Below are 25,024 nucleotides of genomic sequence, written 5' to 3' on the forward strand. Positions count from 1 at the left end.
ATATAACTAGCACCTTGAAAAATGCCATTTGATTTTTTTCTCAGAGCCCAAACATATTACAATAAAGCACCAGTATCATCTCCAAACTGCATGTTGTTTGCTTCATATCTTTGCAAGGTAAAGCAACTTAAACAGGACACCAACTAACCAAGACAAGAATAGATCATGTACCAAGACAAACACACTCAATAATACCTTTGCAGTCAGGATGGTTCCTCTATCAGGAAATCACAAAGGAACATTCAACTAAATATCTGGGCTGGCCTGTTAAAACTCTTGGTAATGTTACTTAATTAAATTGTGTTGCAGTTGCTCATACATCCCTGCTACACCACAAGTACCTCCATCTAATCCCTCAGATGAAGTGAGACAGCAAAGCCCTTTGCATCTTGACCACAGAGTGTAATTAGGAACAGCCAAGTTTCAATGAGATCATTATGTACATGATTAGGAGGTATACATAATGAGCTTCAACGCACTTCCTTTTAGGCCAGCTATTTCCTTGAGGCTTTCCTCCTATCCCATCATAACTCTGGCCCTCGGGGAACAGAATTATCCCTTGCACACATTGGCAGGGTCTCTAATACAACCACACCAATGGGATCACAGTGCAGCTGCAATCAGATGAAATTTATCTCTTTGGAACTTCTCAGCTATACCATCGGTGCTAAGAGGCCTTATGTATGGGTGCAACTGAGCACCTAGTGGGCAAATATAACCCATCAGAAATGAGAAAGATAGATTTATGCAGAGGATACTCTTTGTAAAGAGTGGCTGGAAGTTAACTGAAAGCCTTGAACCCACTCATTGTTAAAGCAGGTTCTGAACCATTCACTTTTATTGATTATATAATTTTATTTTCCGTCAAGCAGTCTAAAGGTAACATGAAAGATTTCCATGACACTAAGAAATGCCATAGACCGCAGTGTGAGGTCTGTAGAAGAGCATCAGTGGTCACAATAAATCTACCACAGTGTCTGCTGTAAAGGGAATAATCATGTTTAGTGAATGTTAGAGACATCCATGACAATGAGAAAGACTCTGCAGAAAAATTGTTGCCATGTAACAAATGCTACTTATGTGAATATTGGTTGTGTACCCCTTTAGGAAATGCACCAGGTAACGAACTGCTCTCTGTATATTTATTATTATTTTGCCAGTGTGGAAGAGACTAGAACAAGTTGGACTGTCCGTTAATTGAAACTCACAAAAGAAATGTTCTCTCTTTCTGAAAGTATGCTTGTTCTAGAAAGCACATTGTTAGTTTAACTTAGTGGCAATCCTCCAGTCTCTTAACAGTGATACCAGATCCTGGGCTATGTGACTCCCAGGGCACTGCCAGCATCACCCTGCAACCCCCTGGCAAAATAGTGGTTTTCAAGCAACAGCCAGCTTACAGGCCATTCTGAGAGCCTTTTGACAGCTCATCATGAACAATGACCTCTGAAAACAGGCAGGCAAAAAAAATTAAAAATCAATTCAATAAAATTGCAGATTTCTTGAAAACACATGAAACTGCTATTAATTGATTAAAAACATTAATAGACATTAAAATTGAGGAAAAATAAACAAAAACTTACCTTTTGAATGAAGGCCTGAGTCTTTTCAAATGAATGAAGCTGTTCTAGTTGTTATGACGATGAGTGGGGCTCTGAGGGGCAAAATTCTTTGGCTCAGCAACTCAAGGAATGCCCCTAGATTCAATGGTAAATCCAGGGATGGAGCAGGAAGTCTTGATCTGACCTCCAGCATGTTCCTGGTTTCCACGTTGTAGTGTTCAGGTGCAGACATCTGGAACGCACCGCTGTGCGCTCTGTGGATAACCAAAGGCTCTCTATGGACCAGCTGTCAAGCTGTCAGCATGCTTAGGCCCACTGAAACACCCAGAGCCTCAGTAACTGAGAACCATCCTTCAGCAAAAGCCAATCTAGCTACTGAATCATCAAATTCACAAAGGGAAGTTTCAGAGCTGTTTTTCATTCTCTGAGGCAAATGTACACTAAAATTCATCAATATATACAGGTAACACCAGAGATTGGAGCTTGTATCAGTCAGGGATGGTCTGGAGTGAGCAGAATCGCAGTGTTCCATGCGTCTCCCATCCCAGACAAACTATACCTGCATAGAAATTGTGCAAAAGGGGCAGACATGGTAGTGTAGCAGTTAGCACCACACTATTACAGCACCAGCGACCCAAGTTCAATTCCGGCCACTGTCTGTAAGGAGTTTGTACGTTCTCCCCATGTCTGCGTGGGTTTCCTCCAGGTGCTTCTGTTTCCACCCAAATTCCAAAGATGTACAGGTTAAGAAGTTGTAGGCATGCTATGTTGGAGCCGGAAATGTGGCAACACTTGCGGGCTGCCCCCACAACACTCCAGGCAAAAGATGTATTTCACTGTGTGTTTCAATGTACACGTGACTAATAAAGATATCTCATCACCTTAGAAGAGCTCTCTGATCATGCAAAACATCCCTTACAGACAATGAGCTAATGGACATTGCCAATGAACTGGGCCATTACAGCTCCTTGACGCTGTATTGCAGTAACAGCCTCAGCTATATTGAAGTGCTGGGCCTCACTTTTGTTGCATCAGCTGCACCCAGCTAGCTGTCAGACCTGTGGCCAGGGAGGTTGTGAGTCATGCCTGTCCTCCTCACACTGAACCCCTTTCTCCTCCCAGCACTTGAGCAGGACATTAAAATAACTAAATGAACTGCCTTCAGGCTGCATCCAGTAAGGAGCATCACCAGCTCAGTTATCTGTGAAAATTCTGATAACTTAGAACGAGCAAAGAACCAACAGAATGATGAGTTAATGGGAGGAGTTGGATCCTAAAAATAGATTTACAAGAATGTTACCGGGACTCGAAGGCCTGAGTTACAGGGAGAGGTTAGGCAGGCAAGGACTTTATTCCATGGAGCATAGGAGACTGAGGGGTGACCATACAGAGCTGTGTAAAATCATGAGGGGCTCAGACAGGGTGAATGTACACAGTCTCTCCCCTCCCCCCACCCCCCAGAGAAAGGGAATCAAAAACTAAAGGGGGTAGATTTAAGGTGAGAGGGGTAAGATTTAAAAGAGATTTGAAGGGCAACTTCTTCACACAGAGGGTGGTGCATATATGGAATGAGCTGCCAGAGAAAATGGTTGAGATAGGTGCAACAACAACATTCATAAGACATTTGGATAAGTACATGGATGGGAGGGGTTTAGAGGGATATGGGCCAAACATGGGCAAATGGGACTAGATTGGTAGGCATCTTGGTCAGCATGGACTTTGGGCCGAAGGGCCTGTTTCCTTGCTGTATTACTCTATGACTATTATTTGTAATACTTCCAGCACTTTACCAGGATAATTCAAGGGAAGGGACATCCGAATATCATGCTATGATATTCAGAGGAAGTTTTCTGAAAATTTAATAAGAGTTTACATTGGCTGCATTCCTGGAAGTGATAAAAACCTTTTAACATAATGGATTGCAGTACCTTATTTCCAACTTGACATCACCAGTGGGTTGGTTTGATTGATGTCAAATTTCCTTGTACAGCAGCTGGTTCATATCAGGCATACCTGATGGCAGTTTGCCCGGGGCAAGCTCCTCAGCCCACTTGTGTCCCTCGTTTCTGTCAAAGATGTAATACCTCCAAAGAATGGATGGGCCAGTACAGGCCATTCAAGTATCCTCCAAGAAAGTACCATCAGGAAAGCTCCAGAAATGGCTAGATGATCCAGGGACCTCAACAGTGTTTCCTATTGAACCTCAGAAAATCACAATTCTCGAAGTGGAACAATCACAGGGAACACAATATAAGGATTGAGCTGTGATCAAAACTAAGAGACACCAACAACTGGCAACTCTAACTTAACCACATCAAGTTGATAGTGTTATTGCCAAGGTATCAGTCAGGCCAATCCTGTTGCACCATGAAATGTCCATCCTAGTCCACCACGTTAGCATAGTTTCTGTGATGTCAAACTGTGCAATGAAGAATGTTTTTTGGACTCTCATATGGCAAGGATTATTCTAATGGTAACAACACATGTATAGGAAGAGGAAAGAGCCTATCCTTGTACATTTTTTATAAGATAAGATTTCTTTATCAGTCACATGTACATCAAAACACAAAGTGAAATGCATCTTTTGCGTAGAGTGTTCTGCAGGCAGCTCACAAGTGTCGCCACGCTTCCGGCGCCAACATAGCATGCCCACAACTTCCTAACCTGTACGTCTTTGGAATGTGGCAGGAAACCGGAGCACCTGGAGGAAACCCACGCAGACACAGGCAGAATGTACAAACTCCTTACAGACAGTGACTGGAATTGAACCCAGGTTGCTGGCACTGTAAAGCATTGTACTAACCGCTACACTCCCGTACCTTTGAAGCAGTTTGCTTATCTTCAATAGTAGGTAATTGTGGCAATGTTAAATCAAAGAGTGATTTCTGTTGTTGACACAGTGAAATCCCCACCTCCTCATCAGATTTCAGGCTGACAGATTCCGACATACTGCCAATACAAAAAGGATGTGGGGCACATCCTGTACTCTTAGCAGCACTGAACGTTGCAGTTGTGCATGAACCATCCCGGCATCCACACACTGAAATGGACATCACATCCAAAATCTGCTGGTGCTTCCAGCCACACCATACAGAAAGAGGAGCACTGCTCACATGAAATATTTCAACAAATCAGAATTCAATGCTAGCGACCTAATGCACCGTTTTCAAGGAAAAGGAAACCTCCCAAAATTTCACCAAGCTCCGCCCTGGCATAACCTGAGAATGACCCCGTGGAGAGTTGAATCTTGCAACCTAGCAAACAAAAACTAAGAAGGAGCCTGCTGTGTAGGTGAGAGCTAATGAAGAAGGCTGTGTGGGGTTCAAATGCAGAGAGTTCAGTATCAATACTGAGTGCACTGGTTGGAAGCCCCTCTGTGAACTGTTTCCAATTCCTCACCACTATCCCCAGGTCTGGCCCCCTGACATACACATCTTATGTTGTTCCACGTGGGTTAAAAGAATTCATACATAAAATAGAAACTCCATATTGGATTAAAGAGCAAAATGTTCTGGGAAATTCAAAGTCTGTGACAAATCATCTTCATCCTCCTGTGAAATTGTTTTTCAGGAGCAAAAGATTGTATCAATTAAGAATACCACCCTTCAAAACCTGCCACTGACTTCTGCTACAGTATGCAGGGATATGTAGAGGTCCTTCAGGATTTTCTAGGCTCCAGCGCTCGAGCATTTTTTTTTTGTTTCTTTGGCTCTAGGCTCACTTATCTACTGCCAGTAGTGATATATGAGATAGTCGAAGGAACCTTGCCTCACAGGGAAGAGTCTGGAGGATTACACTTTACAAAAGCTCTGGACTCTCAATTAGAACAGGGAAAAGGCAAGCAAGCATCGGAATGTCAGGGATCATAAAATATGAAATTAGATCATCTACCACAGGACCAATAAGCAATCCAATCCATCTGTAACTGGAAAATAAAGTTGTTTCATAAACTACTACATCCTTGCAGCCTGTTAAGCTGGGGCATTTATAAAACAAAGAATAATAGGAGCAGAGGTAGCCCATTCAGCTCCATTGAACCTGCCTCACCATTCAACAAAATGATGGCTGTTCTGCCTGCACTCCATTTTCTTTCCCTATTTCCCTGTCCTCTTATTCTTATCATTATACTGAAAATCTATCCTTCTCTGTCCTAAATGCAATCAATGACTAAGCCTCCATAACACTCAGGGATGGAGAACCTCAAAGATTCATCATGCATCGAACGAAGAGTTTTCATTCCAGTTCTAAATGGCCTGCCCCTTATTTTGAGATTTATTATTATCGTTGTTTGTAGTGGATATTAATGATTTGGATGAAAATGTAGGTGGTCTGATCAGTAAGTTTGCAGATGACATGAATATCGGTGGAGCTGTGGATAGCAAGGATGATCGTCAAAGGATACGGCAGGATTTGGATCAGCCGGAAATTTGGGTGGAGAATTGGCAGATGAAGTTTAATCTGGACAAGTGTGAGGTGTTGCATTTCAGGAGGTCAAATGCAAGGGAAAAGGAGCCTTGGAGCATTGATGTACAGAGGGATCTTGGGGAACAAGACCATAGCTCCCTGAATGTAGCAATACAAGTGGATAAGCTGGTAAAGAAAGCATATGGCATGCTTGCCTTCATCGGTCAGGGAAATGCATATAAAAGTTGGCAAGTAATTTTGCAGATGTATAAAACCTTCGTTAAGCCACATTTGGAGTATTGTGTGCAGTTCTGATCGCCACATTACAGGAAGGATATGAAAGCTTTGGAGAGGATGAAAAAGGTTCACCAGGACACTGACTGGATTAGAGAGTATTAGCTATAAGGAGAGGGTGGACAAAAATTTCAATTGTTTTCTCCGGAGTGTCAGAGGCTGAGGGGCAAGCTAATATAAGTGTATGAAATTATGAGAGGCATAAGTAGGGGAAGTAATCAGTCTTCTTTCCAGGATGGAAATATCAAGTACTAGATGGCATAGGTTTAAGGTGAGAGGGGGAAAATTTAAAGGAGATTTGCGAGGCAAGATTTTTTTTTACATAGGGAATGCTAGGTGCCTGGAAAGTGCTGCCTGGGGAGGTGATAGTCACAGATATGATAACAATGTTTAAGAAGCATTTAGACAAGGACACATGAACAAGCAGGGAATGGAGGGATATAGACCATGTGAAGGCAGATGGGGTTAGTTTAAATTGCAATCATGGTCGACACAGATCTGGTGGGCTGAAGGGCCTGTTCCTGTGCTGTATGGTTCCATGTTCTGTGTTCTTGGTTCCAAGGAAACATCTTCCCCATAGCTACCCTATCAAGTCCTGATTGTCCTTTTATCCTGCCTCAGTGAGGTCACAGTGGTGCACCTAGTAGAGCTGCTGCCTCACAGCTCCAGCAACCCGGGTTCAATCCTGACCTCCAGTGCTGTCTGTCTGGAGTTTTCACATTTTCCCAGTGAACATATGGGTTTGCCCTGGTTTTCCTACCACATCCAAAAGATGTGCAGGTTGGTAAGTTAATTGGCTACTGTAAATTGTCTCCAGTGTGTAAGTGGGTGTAGAATCTGGATGGAGTTGATGGGTATATGGGGAGAATAAAAATGGGATTTGTGTAGAATTAGTGTAAATGTGTGCTTGATTGTTGGCACAGACTCAGTGCACCGAAGGACTTGTTTCCATGCTGCCTGACAATATGATCCTATCATTTCTCGTTCCACTGAACTCTGAACAATACTGGTCGAAACTGTTCAATCTCTCCTGATACAGCTATCCAAAAAACCTGTATCGTGACCCTTTCCTGCTCTCCCTCTATAACAAATATCTCTCTCTTTAGGCAAGACCAAAATGGTACACAATACTGTAAGTGTGGTCTCACAAAGGCTCCACATAATCTTTACTCTTGTGCAGTTGGCTCTCAGTGACTAATGTACAAGGGCACCCAGATCTCTTTGAACATCAACACTTCCCAATTTCTCACCATTTAAGAAATATTCAGCATTTCCGTTTTTCCTACTGAAATGGATCACCTTACATTTTTCCACATTTGCTCCATTTCCAATGTTATTGACCACTTAACTTGGTTATATCCCCTTGAAGCCTCCTTGCATTATCAGTACCTTCATTCCTGCTTAATTTCATGTCATGGGCCAACTTAGAAATGTTTCATTTGTTCCCACAGTGAAATTGATTATTTGGATTGTGAATAGTTGGGGCCCAAGCACCAACGCCTGTGATATCCTGCCAGTCAAGCCTATCAACCTGAGAAAGACCTGCTTATTCCTACTCCTCGTTTTCCATTTATTAACCAGCTCATAATCCACATCTGTATATCACTCCCAATTTTACGTGCTCTATTCTTCACCAGCCTCCTCTGTGGGACTTTTTTGAAAACTTTTTGAAAATCCAAATACACCACTTCATCTACTCTACCAGATGCATCCTCAAAGAACTCCTGTAGATTAGTCAAAATGGTTTCCTTTTCAATAATCCAGGTTGACTCTGCTTACTCCTATTAGTGGTAAGTGTCTTGATTTCATATTCATAATATAGTATCCCAGTCTATCACAACCAATCTGCCCCTGACCTTCAGAATTTATTTTGTTTAGATTGAAAATCATTTTTGAACATAACTTTTTGCGGGCACTTCTCAAAGAAAGTGAAGTCTACATTATGAGAAAACATAGAAATGATATGTTTGCTTAGACTTAACAGAATGAAATGTCATCATGTTTTCTCAAAACTTGTTACTACTTGAAATTTGTTCAAATTGCTTCTTTAAGGTTACTTACATTCATCTTCAGAAGACAGTTGCCAGACTATTCTCTTTGTACAGGCTAGGAGTGATACAGACCTACAAAGCACGAAAAGGTCACATCTCTCGCAGTTCATTGGGAGTCCTTTACATTTTAGTCACCAGAATTTAGCATGCAACCTGCAATCAACTTAAAATCAATTTACTCTGTCATCCACTCTCCTGATGTTTTCCTGGCCACTTTGACTAAAAAAAATTGATTTGTCAGCCAGTTAGTAAATGTTTTTAGTATTTTTGTACATGCAGTCCCATGAATTAGCTGTACATAATACATCATTTCTTTGACAGTATATTTATCTAATTAGAATGATGTGACATTGAAGTTTGCATTTTCATTTAATCCTTAATACTTCCTTTGGGAAGTGCATACAAGAAGTCATGTTCAAAAGGGATGTTGGTCAATCTGAAACCAGCATGAATTGCCTACTTGTGGAGAAGAGTTAACATTTTGGATCATTCCAGGTCATTTCATGTTCGAGCTGAAAAGATAGAGTTATCTTTTCTATCTCTGCAGATGCTGCCTGAATTACTGAGTATGTCCAGCATTTTCCCATTTTATTTTACTTAGTAGTACCAAAATTTTCATTCCTGGTTATTATTATTCAAGTTCTCAGACTGCTCTGGTGGGATTGGAACTTACATTCTCAAAATTATTTATCCAGTAACATGACTACTTATTTAGTGTGTACATATGTGGTTAAGCCTCAGAAAGCATAAACACATTATGCTGTAGCTTTCCGCTAAAATCCTCATTTCCCAGATGGAACTTGCTCTTAAATGAGCAAAGTAGAACACTACAGACTGTAGAACAACTTATGAATGGTTTCCATGATAATATGTCATAAGTCCCTATAGGAATGAGAAACGTGTTGGAACTCATTCAGGAAAATGAGCATTAATGTAACTGGTTAGATTTTACATGAATCCAACATGTTTATCATACAAAATGTACATAGGTAGTGTGGGTCACTCAACTCTGAGTCAGCTCCACCACTTAACAAGATTGTGGCTGATCGCATTGTAACTTTGCATCTTTTTTCTTCTTTTTTTTATTTCAATTTTTTTTTAAAAGAGAAAATTTCTCTCTTTGCCCTCCCCTTGCATCTCTTTTGTTTGTTAAATAAATCTCTGCTTAAAAATATTCAAAAGCAATTCACCCACCACCCTTTGAGGAACTGAGTTCCAGAGATTCACAGCCTTCTGAGAAAGAAAAAAAAATTACCTGTCTTAAGTGGATTACTCCTTATTTTTGAACAGTGCCTAATTCTAGATTCTCCCACAAAAGGAAACATTCTCTCTACATCCACCCTGTCAAGCCCCTCAGGATCTTGTGTTTCAATCAAGTCATCTCTCATCTCTTATTCTTCAAGTTGCAGCAGATACAGGCCTTCATTCTTTCCTCATAAGACAACCTACCCATTCCAGTATTAGTCTAGTAAAACCTTTTCTGAACTGCTTCCCATGCACTAACATCCTTTCTTTAATAAGGAGCTAATGCTGTACACAGCACTCTAGATATTGTCTCACTGACACACTAAGCAACTGAAGCATAGCCTCCCTACATTTATGTTCAATTCCCCTCACAACAAACAACATTCTGTGGCATTGCTAAATACTTGCTATATATACAGAAGGTTCTGAGTTTCCTGCTGCATGATTTGCAAAAGGTACTTGCTATACCTTTTGCAAATCATGCAGCAGGAAACTCAGAACCTGCTGCATCTCAGAGCTCTGCAGTCTGTCACCGTTCAAATCATATGCTTCTTTTTAAACTTTTCCAGTACAAATGGACCATTTCCTATTCTCTAATGTTACATTCCATTTTCCAGATTTTGCGCACTCATATGACCTATTTATATCCCTTTATATCCTCCTTATGTTCCCCTCAAAATTTACTTCCCTAACTGTCTTTGTGTCATCAGCAAATTTAGTGACCATACCTTCAGTGACTTCATTGGAACTAATTGGTATTGGTTTATTATTGTCACATGTACCGAGATACAGTGAAAAGCTTTTGTTTGTTTGCTATCCAGACAGATTATGCCATACATAAGTACATCGAAGTAGTAAAAAGAAAAACAGAATGCAGAATATGGTGTTGCAGTTACAGAGAAAGTGCAGTGCAGGGCAAGGACACAAATAAAGTGCATGGGCCATGATGAGGTAGATTGGATTGGATTTTTGCATTAATATAAATAGCAAAAAGTTGAGACGCCAACAGCAATCCCTGTGGCACACCACTCATTACATCTTGCTAACCAAAGACCCATTTATGTCTACTCTATTTCCTGTTAGCAGCCAATCTTTCATTCATGTCATTATGTTACTTCTACAGCAGAAGCTTTTATTTTCCACAATAACCTTTGAAGTGACACCTTATCAAATGCCTTCTGGAACTCTATGTATAGTAAAACCAATACCAACCTTTACATTCCCAGATAATATTATTCAAGTTCTTAAATTGCTCTAGTGAGATTCTCCAGTAAGTTGCTTGTTCGAAATTCAAGTTAATCTAAATTATCTATTTTCTAAATACATAGCAATTAAATGGACCATAAGAAATACTGAGCTAGGAGGATGTTTACATGATTAATGTTTTCAACAGTGATTAAAAGATGTGGCACCCACCAGCTGTTTAGATTACTGAACTGTAATATGAAGTAGGAAACATTCAAGGAATCCAGCACTAAAACCGGTTCATGTAATACGATCTTCTGGAGGGCAGTTGTAATTTAATCTAGTAAAAATATATATTAAAATAACGTTAATTGTAGTGACCTGCGGGTTAAGTTATACTGTGTTCGGAAGTAAGATCAAATTAAAATTGAGGACCTCCCCTGCTTTCCATGTGTGGCAACTCAGACAATAAAAGGAAGGCAGGGTAAAGAGCAGCAGCCATTTTGGAGTGGCCATTGTGTGAGTGACTCAGTGTAAGAGCGGGACCTTGAGGCTTTGGCTCAAGATGCTTCAGCCTGAAGAGGCGGAGGAAGTGAGCAGAGGCTAAGGTGAGGTTCTCTTTGTTTCTTTGTTATTGCACAGTTAGAGCAGTGGGAATGGCAGTCAGGGCAGTAGTTTGCTCCTCTTGCAGGATGTGGGAAGTCAGAGAGCCCTCCGGTGTCCCTGATGACTACAGCTGTGAAAAGTGCATCCGACTGCAGCTCCTTATAGACCACGTTAGGGAACTAGAGCAGGAGCTGGATGAACTCCAGATCACTTGGGAAACTGAGGAGAAGATAGACAGGAGTTACCAGAAGGTTTCAGAATGCAGGTAGCTGGGTAACCATCAGGAGAGGGAAAGGAAATAGGCAATCAATGCAGGGTACTCCTGTGGCCATTCCCTTCAATAACAAGTATACTGTTTTGGGGGGGGGGGGGGGGGGGGGGGGGGGAATGACCTACCAGGGGAAAGCCACAGTGGCCAGGTCTCTGGCAGTGAGTCTGGCCCTTTGGCTCAGGAGGGAAGGGGGAAGGAGAGGAGTGTAGTAGCGATAGGGGATTCATTGGTTAGGGGAACAGATAGGAGATTCTTTGGATGAGAACAAGACTCCCGGATGTAATGTTGCCTCGCAGGTGTCAGGGTCAGAGACGTCTTGGATCGAGTCCACAGCATCCTTAAGGGGGAGGGTGAACAGCCAGAAGTCATGGTACACATTGTTACCAACAACATAGATAGGACAAGGGATAAGGTCCTGAAGAGGGAATATAGGGAGTTAGGAGGAAGCCAAAAAGTAGAACCTCAAGGGTGGTGATCTTTGGATCGCTGCCTGTGCCACGCGCCAGTGAGGGTAAGAATAGGAAGATATGGCAGATAAATGCGTAGCTGAAGAGTTGGTGCAAGGGGCAGGATTTCAGATTTGTGGATCACTAGAAATGTGTTGAAATATGTTTACTTTAATGCGAGAAGTACTAAGAATAAGTGAACTTAGAGCATGGATCAATACGTGGAATTATGATGTTGTGGCCATTACAGAGACTTGGCTGTTGCAAGGGCAGGACTGACTGCTTGATGTTCCAGGGTTTAGATGTTTCAAAGGGACAAGGAGGGAGGTAAGAGAGATGGGGGGAGAGGCATTGCTAATTAGGGATAGTATCACAGCTGCAGAAAGGGAGGACGTCATGGAGGGATCGTCTACTGACTCAGTGTCGGTGGAAGTCAGAAACTGGAAGGGAGCAATCGCTCTATTGGGAGTATTCTACAGGCCCCCCAGTAGCCACCGGGACACTGAGGAGCAGATAAGTAGGCAGATTTTGGAAAGGTGCGAAAACAGGGTTGTCATGGGTGACTTCAACTCCCCTAATATGGATTGACACCTCCTTAGTGTAAATGGGATGGATGGGGCAGATTTCATTAGGTGTGTCCTGACACAGTACATGGACAGGCTGACTAGAGGAGAGGCCATATTGGATCGAGTACTAGGCAATGAACCTGGTCAGGTGACAGACCTCTCAGTAGGCGAGCATTTCAGAGACAGTAACTGCAATTCCCCGACCTTTAGCATAGCCATGGACAAGGATAAGAGCAGCCGATATGGGCTAATTACACTGGTATTAGGCAGGAACTTGGAAGCGTAAATTGGGAACAGATGCTCTCAGGGAAAAATGCACAGCAGAAATGTGAAGGCTGTTTAGGGAACACTTGCATAGGGTTCTGGATAGGTTTGTCCCACTGAGATAGGGAAAGGATGATAGGGTAAAGGAACCATGGTTGACAAGAGAGGTGAAACATTTAGTCAAGAGGAAGAAGGAAGCATACTTAAGGGTTTAGGAAGCAAAAATCAGGCAGGGCTCTTGAGAATCCAGTTCTGGAAGAACTGATAGCAAAATAGGGGGTTATGTGGGAGGGAAGGGTTAGATAGATCTTAGAGCAGGATAAAATATCGGCACAACATTGTGGGCTGAAGGGCCTGCACTGTGCTGTAGTGTTCTATGTTCTAATTGTAGGGTAACTGGGAAGTAGCTTAAGAAGGGACTTAGGAGAGCTAGAAGGGGACATTGGAAGGCCTTGGCGAGTAGAATTAAGGAAAACCCCAAGGCAGTTCAAAATGTACATGAAGAACAGGAGGATGACTAGAGTGAGGGTAGGACTGCTCAGGGATAGAGGGGGAAATGTACCTGGAGGCGGAGGAGGTACAGGATGTCCCAAATGAATACTTTGCTTCAGTGTTCACCAGGGAGAGGGACTTAGATGAATGTGAGTTCAGCATTGAACAGGCTAATGTGCTGGAGCATGCTGAGGTTAAGAAAGAGGTAGTGTTGGAGTTTCTGAAAAACAATAGGATAGATAACTCCCCAGGGCCGGATGGGATATACCCCAGGTTACTAGGGGAAGCGAGGGAAGAGATTGCTGGGGTGTTGACAATGATATTTGTGTCTTCCCTGGCCACAGGGGTAGTGTTGGAGGATGGAAAATGTTGTTCCCTTGTTCAAGAAATGCAATAGGGATAATCCTGGGCATTATAGACCAGTGAGTCTTATGTTAGTGGTAGGCAAGTGATTGAGGATTCTTATGAGCATTTGGAGAAGCATAGTCTTATTAGGGATAGTCAGCATGGCTTTGTGAAGGGCAGGTTGTGCATCACGAGCCTAATTGAGTTTTTCAAGGAGATGACAAAACAAATTGATGAAGGTAGAGCTGTGGATGTGGTGTATATGGACTTTAGTAAGGCATTTGACAAGGTTCCCCATGTTAGGCTCATCCAGAAAGTCATGAGGCATGGGGTCCATGGACACTTGGCTGCATGGATTCAGAATTGGCTTGCCCACAGAAGGCAGAAGTGGTAGTAGATGGAGAGTATTCTGCCTGGAGGTCAGTGACTAGTGGTATTCCACAGAGATCTGTTCTGGGATCCCTGTTTTGTGATTTTTATAAATGACTTGGCTGAGGAAGTGAAGGGATTGGTTAGTAAGTTTGCAGATGACATGAAGGTTGAAGGTGTTGTGGATGGTGTAGAAGGTTGTCGTAGGTTACAACAGGATAGAGACAGGTTGCAGAGTTGGGCAGAGTAGTGGCAGATGGAGTTCAATCCGGAACAGTGTGAAGTCATATACATTGGAAGAATGAATTTAAAGGCCAAGTACAAGGTTAATGGCAGGATTCTTAGCAGTGTGGAGGAGCAGAGGGATCTTGGGGTCCAAGTCCATAGATCCCTCAATGTTTCACAAGTTTAAAGGGTGGTTAAGAACATAAGAAATAGGAGCAGGCCATCTGGCCCATTGAGCCTGCTCCGCCATTCAATAAGATTATGGCTGATCTGGCTGCGGACTCAGATCCACCTACCTGCCTTTTCCCCATAACCCTTAATTCCCCTACTATGTAAAAATCTATCTAACTGTACCTTAATTTTTTTAATGAGGTAGCCTCCACTGCATCCCTGGGCAGAGAATTCCACAGATTCACTACTCACTGGGAAAAGCAATTCCTCCTCATCTGTCCAAAATCTATACCCCAAATCTTGAGGCTACTTCCCCTAGTTCTAGTCTAACCTTCCAGTGGAAACAACCTTCCTGCCTCTATCTTATCTATCCCTTTCATAATTTTATATGTTTCTATAAGATCACCTCATTCTTCTGAATTCCAGCAAGTATAATCCCAGACAACTCAATCTCTCCTCATAGACTAACCCCTCATCTCTGGAATCAACCAGGTGAACCTCCTCTTCACCGCCTCCAAAACCAGTATATCCTTTCTCAAGTAAGGAGACTAGAACTGCACACAATACTCCAGGTGTAGCCTCACCAGTACCCTGTACAGTTGCAGCATAACCTCCCTGCTCTTAAGTTCAATCCCTCCAGCAATGAAGGCCAACATTCCATTTTCCTTCTTGATAACCTGATGCACCTGCAAACCAACTTTTTGTGCTTCATGCACAAGCACTCCCAAATCCCTCTGCACAACAGCATGCTGCAATCTTTCACCATTTAAATAATAACCTCATCTTCTATTTTTCCTTCCAAAGTGGATGACCTCACATTTACCAACAATGTACTCCATCTGCCAGACCCTTGCCCTCACTTAGCCTATCTATATCTCTGCAGATTCTCTGCATCTTCTACACAATTTGCTTTCCACTCAATTTGGTGTCATCAGCAAACTTATATACGCTACACTCAGTCCCCTCTTCCAAATCTTTAACGTATATCGTGAACATTTGCAGGCCCAGCACCGACCCCAGCGGCACCCCGCTCACCACTGATTGCCAACCAGAGAAACACCCATTTATCCCAACTCTCTGCCTTCTATTGCTTAACCAATTCTCTATCCAGGCTAATACATTATCCCCAACTCCATGCATCCTTATCTTATGGATAAGTCTTTTATTTGGCACCTTATCGAATATCTTCTGGAAATCCAAGTATACAACATCCACCTGTTCCCCTCTATCCACTGCGCACATTATATCCTCAAAAACTCCCGTAATTTTGTCAAGCAGGAACTGCCTTTCCTGAATCCATGCTGTGTCCACCTTACGGAACCACTTCCATCCAGATGTCTCACTATTTCTGCCTTAATGATAGCTTCAAGCATTTTCCTGACTGCAGATGTTAAGCTAACTGGCCTATAGTTATCTGCCTTTCGCCTACATCCTTTTTTAAACATTGGCGTGACATTCGCTGTCTTCCAACCCACCGGAACCTGCCCAGCGTTCAGAGAATTTTGGTAAATTATCACAAACACCTCTACTGTAACTTCCGCCATTTCTTTCAGTATCCTGGGATGCATCCTATCAGGACCAGGGGACTTGTCTACCTTTAGGCCCACTAGTTTGCTCACCACTACCTCGTTAGTGACAGTAATTGTATCGAGGTCCTCACCTCGCATCGCATCCATAACATCTCTCTTAGGCATGTTAGATGTGTCCTCCACCACGAAGACTGACACAACATAGTCGTTCAAGGCCTCAGCCATTTCCACATTACCCAATATTAATTCCCCATTCTCAACTTCCAAGGGACCTACATTCACTTTAGCCACACTTTTCTGCTTTATATGATAAAAACTTTTACTGTTTTTATATTTTGTGCTAGTTTACTTTCATAATCTATCTTCCCCTTCCTTATTGCTTGCTTAGTGTTTCTTTGTTGCTTTTTAAAGTTTTCCCAATCTTCCAGTTTCCCACTAATCTTGGTGAATTTGTATGCTGAGCTTTTACTTTGCTGCCTTTTTGTTTATTTCCTTAGTTATCCAAGGCTGGCTCTCCCCACCCTTACTGTCCTTGCTTTTACCTAGAATATACTTTCGTTGAGCACCGTGAAAAATCTTTGAAAGTCTTCCACTGTTCCTCAAATATCCCATATAGCCCATGTTCCCAGTCTACACTAGCCAACTCCTCCCTCATCCTGTTGTAGTCTCCCTTGTTTAGGTACAATACAAATGGAAGGTGCAATAGTTTGATCTAAAACTATTAGATTGAACTATTGCACCCTCTATTTGCTTGAGAAATTCACTCATACTATGATCACTTTCCAAGAGGATCCCTAACTACAAGATTGTTAATTTTACCAGTCTCATTGTACAGGACCAGATCCAAGATAGCACTTTCCCTTGTAGGTTCAGTAACATGCTGTTCAAGAAAGCTGTCATGGATGCATACTCTGAAGTCCTCCTCAAGACTGTCTTGAGGAACTTGATTCGCCCAATCTATGTGAAAGTTGAAGTCCCCCATGACAACTGCCATTCCATTTTTACATGCATCAAATATTTTTTGGTTTATTGCCTGTGCCACTGTAACGTTATTATTCAGTGGCCTATAGACAACTCCCACCAGTGATTTTTTTTTCCCCTTTACTATTCCTAATCTCTACCCAGATGAACTCAACATTCTGCTCCCTAGATCTTATATCATGCCTCACTATCGCCCTGATCTCTTTCATAATTAAGAGCGCCACCCCATCTCCCTTACCTTCCTGCCTATCCTTCTGTATAATCTGATAGCCTTGGATATTTAATTCCCACTCATCTCCACCCTGCATCCACATTTCTGTAATGGCCACTAAATCATACCCCTTTGTACGGATTTGTGCCACAAGTTCACTGACCTTGTTTCAAATACTACGGGCATTCAATTAGTGTCCTTACACTCATTGCCCTTTTAGAATCTAGTAATCTTTGTGTCCTTTGCACTTGACTTTTCTGTACTCCACTCTTACTTCTCCCTTTTCTAACTGTCACTCTAGTTTCTGCATTGCTTCCCTCTGTCTTTCTGCATGGAATCCCATCCCCCTGCTATATTAGTTTAAACCCTCCCCAACAGCACTAGCAAACAATCCCCCTGGAATATTGATCTTAGTCCTGCCCAGGTGTGGACCATCTGGTTTGTACTGGTCCCACCTCCCCCGGAATCAGTTCCAATGCCCCAGGAATCTGAAACCCTCCCTCCTGCACCAGTGCTCAGGCCAAATATTCATCCTAACTCTGCTGTTATTCCTACTCTGACTAGCACGTGGTACAGGTGGTAGTCCTGAGATTAATACCTCTGGAGTCCTACTTTTTAATCTATCTCCTATCTACCTAAATTCAGCTTACAGGGCCTCATCCTGCTATTTTTCTATATCATTGTTCCCTACATGCACCACGACAACTTGCTGTTCACCCTCCCCTTCCAGAATGCCCTGCAGCTGCTCAGAGACATCCCTGACACTTGCACCTAGGAGACAACACACCAACCAGGAGTCCCATTTGTGGCCGCAGAAGCTCCTGTCTATTCCCCTTACCATGGAATTCCCTACAACTATAGCTCTGCCACTCTTTTTCCTGCCCTCCTGTGCAGCAGAGCCACTCACAGTGCCACGATCCTGGCTACTACTGCCTTCCTCTGATGAGCCATCTCCCCCAACAGTATCCAAAGCAGTATATCTGTTTTGGAAGGAGACGACCACAGGGGACTCCCGCACGACCTTCCTGTTAGAGCTCCGCCTGTTGATCAGCCATTTCCTACCTTTCCCTGGGCCTTTAAACTGCAGCGTGACCAACTCACTAAACGTGTAATCGACAACATTCTCAGCATCACAGATGCTCCAAAGTGAATCCATTCACAGATCCAGTGCTGTTGTGCAGTCTGTCAGGAGCTGCAGTTGGACATACATCCTGCACATGTAGTCATCAGGGGCACTAGCAGCCTCCCTGAGTTCCCACATTGCACAGGAGGACAATGACACAGGTCTGAGCTCACCTGCCATGACCAAGTTTCTACTCTCACCTTACCTTAGTGTTGCTCACCCTCCTCACTCAAGCCTGGTATTCACTCTCAAAGTGGTTGCTCCGAAATGGCCACTCCACTTGATCCTAACTTTTTATTAGCTGCTGATAATTAGCTAACTAGCCAATCACCTATTAACTAACTGACTTACCTCTTAAATTCCTGCAAGTGAAACTCACGAGCAAGCAAGGAGACTGACTTCTTTTCAAATCTCCTGCTCTCACTCCAATCACCAACTCCTTAGCTTCCACCTCTTCTCACCAAAGCCTCTTGAGCTAAAGCCTCATCTCTCCACTCTAACATTGGCCCACTCCTCTTGAGCCAAAGCCTCAGCTCCCCACTCTACAACTGGCCCACTCACACAATGGCCACTCCAAAATAGCCACTCTGCTTGTCCCTTACTTCTTTTTATTGGCTGCTGTTAACTAGCCAATGAGCCAATCAACTATTAACAACGTGCAAATGTGCCTCCTTTAAACTTCTGCAAGGTGAAACTCCCAAGCACAAATGCAGAGACTCACCTCTGTTCAAATCTCCCACTACAAATCTCACTCCAAGCTCCAAGAAGGCGTATGGTGTGCTGGCCTTCAGTCATCGGGGGATTGAGTTCAAGAGCCGTGAGGTAATATTGCAGCTCGGTAAAACTCTGGTTAGACCACACTTGGAGTATTATATTCATTTCTGGTTGCCTCATTATAGGAAGGATGTGGAAGCTTTAGAGAGGGTGCAGAGGAGATTTACCAAGATGCTGCCTGGATTAGAGAACACATTTTATGAGGATAGGTTGAGTGAGTTAGGGCTTTTCTCTTTGAAGCGATGCAGGATAAGAGGTGACTTGATAGAGATGTACAAGATTATGAGGGGCATAGATAGATTGGACAGCCAGCACCTTTTTCCCAGGGTGACATTGGCCAATACCAGAGGACGTCGGTTTAAGGTCAGAGGAAGAAAGTTTAGGGGAGATGTCAGAGGTAGGTTTTTTTACACAGAGTGGTGGGTGCCTGGAATGCACTGTCGGGGGTGGTGGTAGAGGCTGATACAATAGGGACATTTAAGAGACTATTAGATAGGCATATGGATGTAAGAAAAATGGAGGGCTATGGGCCGTGTAAAAAGGAAGGGTTAGATTGATCATGGAATAGGTTTATATAGGTCGGCACAACATCGTGGGCCAAAGGGCCTATACTGTGCTGTACTGTTCTATGTTCTAAAATCTATTGGAACATTAAAATGTCTGTGTGATTCCTGACCACTTTTTCTATTTATATTGTAGCAAATTTAGCAACCAGTCTCTTAGGAGAAGCTATATTTTGTTGTAAAGAATAGTTAAGTTCAAAAAAATCTATTTTTAGTAAATTCTTCTAACCAAAGTACAGACAGATAAAGGTGCAACTTAGTGACACACAATACAACAGCAAAAAGGTCATGTCAAGTTTCTACAAATCAATAAATCATAGTTTGAGTATTGTACAATAGCATGTATAGTATGTAGATTTTACACAATATTTCCAGGGTGAGAAACTATGGTGAGAAAGACAGCAGAAAACTCATTTTCGACTCACTTGCATTAAGTCCAGGGATTTAAGGAGGATTGTGTCACTTAGCAAAATGACTGTACTTTGTGAAAGAAGATGTTAATCTTCAGAACTATAGTATATATTCATGCACAGCCTCACAAAATTAACTGCATAAGTTTTGGGCCAAAGGGCTATTTTAAAGTGTTTGATGTTTGCAGGTGAATATCATACATCAAGTTAAGGACTCCACAACTCAGGGAGCCTCCAAACCTACTGCCAGTGCTCATCCATAATCTGTCAAGAGATTACACTGCCTGAGCTGCAGAGAGAAGGCTGCAATGTTTACTGTTCCCAATTACAATCTGAGGGTTTGCTTTCATGGAATTTGTTTAGAGCAGCTGCTTTGTGAAAGGAAGAACTATTGTGATTAACTAATCACTATTTTTAACCACAGCATAGGTGGATTGTCAAAAGTAATTCAATGTGTGTGTGTGTGTTGCCAAGGTCAGTGAATGCATCTTAAAGTATCAACCCATAAACTGCATCACTGACCTCAGACACTTTCCCACAACCTCATCATTCACAATTTCGAATAAACAAGGCTCATATCAAATTTATATGGTCCACAAACACATCGTACTGCTGCAAGATGCAAACCTGCCTCTTGCACCTCACACACACTTCCAGCTATTCAACAATCACAACCACATCATCCAAATACAATGTGTCATATTTCAAATTCCACACCATGACTACTCTAAACTGTCCTCTGAAGAGACATGACAATGCATTCAATCCTGTCAAACTATTCAAGATGACCCTATACCGACAAAAGGATGGCCAATAAATTCTGATCTTGCCAGCAGATAATAATATTTTATATAATATTTAATTAGACATCTTTTTGCCATCTGTACTCTCAGCTTATACAAACCATCCACTACCTGTAATTTCTCTTCTTTGGAATAATTTGTGAGTGGAACAGCTAGTAGACCTGCTGCATCACAACCCAGAGTCCTAGGTTCAGTCTTGACCTTGGCTGCTGTGTGCAGTTTGCATATTCTCCCTGTGATCATGTGGGTTTCCTCCAGGTGCTTTATTTTCCTCCCCACATCCCAGATGTGGGATTTATAGATTACAGATTGCCAAAGACGTGCAGATTTATAGATTAATTGGCCACAGTAAATTGCACCTAGTGTGTTGGTGAGTGGTAGAATCTGGGGGGAAATTGATGGAATGTGAGTAAAAGAGTTAGTGTAAATGGCTGGTCAATGGTCAGCACAGACTTAGTGGGCCAAGGGACCTGTTTCCAAGCTGCATCCCTCTATGTATACATATCTATATCTAATTCCAAGATTCCCAGATTTCATTGCTACTCAACTCCTTACTCTTTAGAAATAGTAGGATTAAACAGACTAATTTTGAACATAAACCATGTACTTCAAAAATTCAACTTGACCTTTTTAAGTACAACAGTTTGGCAGAACAGAAAGCTGGTTTAATTCAAGCCGCTTATGTCACACAGAAAAAAGTTATTTCAGTTTTTGGGTTACAAGCAGTCACTCTTCAAGGTGTTATGTGTAGTAACGCTAACACCCAGCTATTGCAGAAAAGGACGTTCTTGCAAAATCATGCTCTTTAGAGTGTTGGAGCTTAATTTCATTGGGGACATGTGATTAACTGTTCAATGGGCAGCTGTAAGTCTCTAGACCTGTGCATTTATCAAAAGGCTTGAGTAGGCTTTGGGAGCAACTGAAGCCATCTCACTTGATAAAATAATTTTGGTGGGGTGATGGCACATGTTTGATGTCAAGGAGTAGATAACACTTGGTCACCAGGAGGGTTCATATAACAGATGAGGACCACCTTACATGGATGCATTGACCTAGAAATTTTACCACATAACACATTATTTATGTATGCCATGTTATTGAATTTTTTTTAAACATGAGACATTCTTTCCAGATCCTATGTGCATCTGAAGTGTTGAGTCATAGAGGAGTTCAGATGTATATAGTTGCATCCACTGCCTACCCAGAAACCACCTCCATGACTTTCCATCCTGACCCATCCGCAATGACCCCTCCATGGACTACACTTCTCGCTGCCTGGGTAAAGCAGCCAGCATAATCAAAGAGCCCACCCACCCCGGACATTCTCTCTTCTCCCCTCTCCCATTGGGCAGAGGATGCAGGAGCCTGAGGGCACATGCCACCAGGCTCAAGAAAGCTTCTATCCCACTGTTATAAGACTATTGAATGGTTCCCTTATGCGATAAGACAAACTTTTGACCTCACAATCTACCTTGTTATGACCTACCACCTTACTGTCTACCTGCACTGCACTTCCTCTGTAGCTGTGACACTTTACTCTGTTGTCGTTATTGTTTTACCCTGTACTACCTCAATGCACTGTATAATGAATTGATCTGTACAAAATGGTATGCAAGACAAGTTTTTCACTGTACTTCGGTACAAGTGACAATAATAATAAACCAATACCAATAGATCTCTCCTTCCCCAACAACTGACATTCCAACTTTCCTGGACTCTTCTCCCCTTCCACTAACTAATCCTGACACATGACACAGGCATTCAGCCCATTTCCTTTCCCCCATTATTGTAAAGTGTGCAAGGGAAAGGCCTTTTAGTGGTTAATGACGTAAGGCCTAACTTACAGTACATGACCCTTTATGTGCCATTGCCCATAGCAGCAAAATACAACACCTCACATACCATTTACCACAGCCCTTGTCGGCATTGAAGAATTCCTACGTCCTTATTCTATATGAACTATAGAATCATACAGCACCGAGGAGATCTTCCAACCTACTGAGCACATGCTGTCACTCTCAAGCTGTTACAAATCAGTCCCAGTGACTTGCTCTGTTCGCATGGCTCTGTATAATTTCCTTTTTAAGTAGAAATTCAAATCACTGGTGAAGATCAGGGCTACATTTCCATTCATCACCAGTTCAGAGAATACATTCCAGTTCATCACCATTCTGGATCTGGTACTAGGCAATAAACCTGGTCAGTTGTCAGATCTCTCGGTGGGTGAGCATTTCGGAGACAGTGACCACAACTCCCTGACCTTTACCCTTGCCTTCGAGATGGATAGGAGCAGACAGTATTGGAAAGTATTTAATTGGGGGAGGGGGAATTATGGTGCTATTAGGAAGAAACTTGGGAGTGTACATTGGGAGCAGATGTACTCAGGGGAATGCATAATGGAAATGTTCAGAGATCACTTTTGGGGGTTCTGGATGGGTTTGTCCCATTGCGTCAGGAAAAGGATGGTAGGGTGAAGGAACCATGGTTGATAAGAAATGTGGAATATCTAGTGAAGAGGAAGAAAGAAGCTTGCTTAAGGTTCAGGAAGCAAGGATCTGACAGGGCTCGAGAGAATTACAAGGTAGCCAGGAAGGAGCTTAAGAATTGCCTTAGGAGAGCTAGAAAGGGGCATCAGAAGACCTTGGCGAGTAGATTCTACTCATATGTGAAAAACAGGAGGATAACTAGAGTGAAGGTAGGACCGATTAGGGATAGAGGAGGAAACATGTTCCTAGAGTTGTAGGGGAGGTCCAAATGAATACTTTGCTTCAGTATTCACCTGTGAGAAAGAACAACATTTGTGTGGACAGTGTAAAACAGGCTGATAAGCTAGAACATGTCGATGTTAAGAGGGAGAATGTGCTGGAACTTTTGAAAAACATTAGGACAGATAAGTCTCTGTGGCCGGATGGGATATATCCCAGGATACTACAGGAAGCAAGGGAAGAGATTTCTGAGCCCTTGGCAATGATCTTTGCATCCTCACTGTCTGCAGGAGTAGTACCAGATGATTGGAGGGTGGCAAATGTTATTCCTTTGTTCAAGAAGGGGAGTAGGGATAACACTGGGAATTATAGACCAGTGAGTCTTACTTCAGTGGTGGGAAAATTACTGGAGAAGATTCTTAGAGACAGGATTTATGAGCATTTGGAGAAGCATAGTCTGATTAGGGATAGTCAGCATGGCTTCATGAGGGGCAGGTCGTGCCTCATGAGCCTGATTGAATTCTTTGAGGATGTGACAAAGCACATTGATGAGGGTGGAGCAGTGGATGTGGTGTGTATGGGCTTTAGTAAGGTGTTTCATATGGTTCCCCATGATAGACTCATTCAGAAGGTCGGGAGGCATGGGATCCAGGGAAACTTGACTGTGGGGATTCAGAATTGGCTTGCCCTTAGAAGGCAGAGGGTGGTTGTAGATGGAGCATATTCTGCCTGGAGGTCGGTGACCAGTGGTGTTCTGCAGGGATCTGTTCTGGGACCCCTGCTCTTTGTGATTTTTATAAATGACTTGGACAAGGAAGTGGAAGGGTGGGTTAGTAAGTTTGCAGATGACATGAAGGTTGGTGGTGTTGTGGATAGTATAGAAGGTTGCTGTAGGTTACAATGGGACATTGATATGATGCAAAGCTGGGCTGAGGAGTGGCAATGGAGTTCAACCTGGAAAAGTCTGAAATGATTCTCTTTGGAAGGTCGAATTTGAAGGTAGAATACAGGGTTAATGGCAGGAGTCTTAGCAGTGTGGAAGAACAGAAGGATCTTGGGGTCCAAGTCCATAGATTCCTCCAAGCTGCTGCACAAGTTGATTGGGTTGTTAAGGCACCGTATGTCATGTTGGCCTTCATTAGTCGGGGGATTGAATTCAAGAGCCACGAGATAACGTTGCAGCTAGATAGAACTCTGGTTAAACCACACTTGGAATATTGTGTTCAGTTCTGGTCACCTCACTATAGGAAGGATGCTGAAGCTTTAAAAAGGGTGCAGAAGAGATTTACCAGGATGCTATCTGGATTGGAGAGCATGTCTTACGAGGATAGGTTGAGTGAGCGAAGGCTTTTCTCTTTGGAGCAAAGGAGGATGAGTGGTGACTTGATAGAGGTGTACAAGATGATAAGAGGCATAGATCGAGTGGACAGAC

Source organism: Pristis pectinata, chromosome 15, assembly GCF_009764475.1.
Source record: "Pristis pectinata isolate sPriPec2 chromosome 15, sPriPec2.1.pri, whole genome shotgun sequence".
Classification (NCBI taxonomy): Eukaryota; Metazoa; Chordata; class Chondrichthyes; order Rhinopristiformes; family Pristidae; genus Pristis; species Pristis pectinata.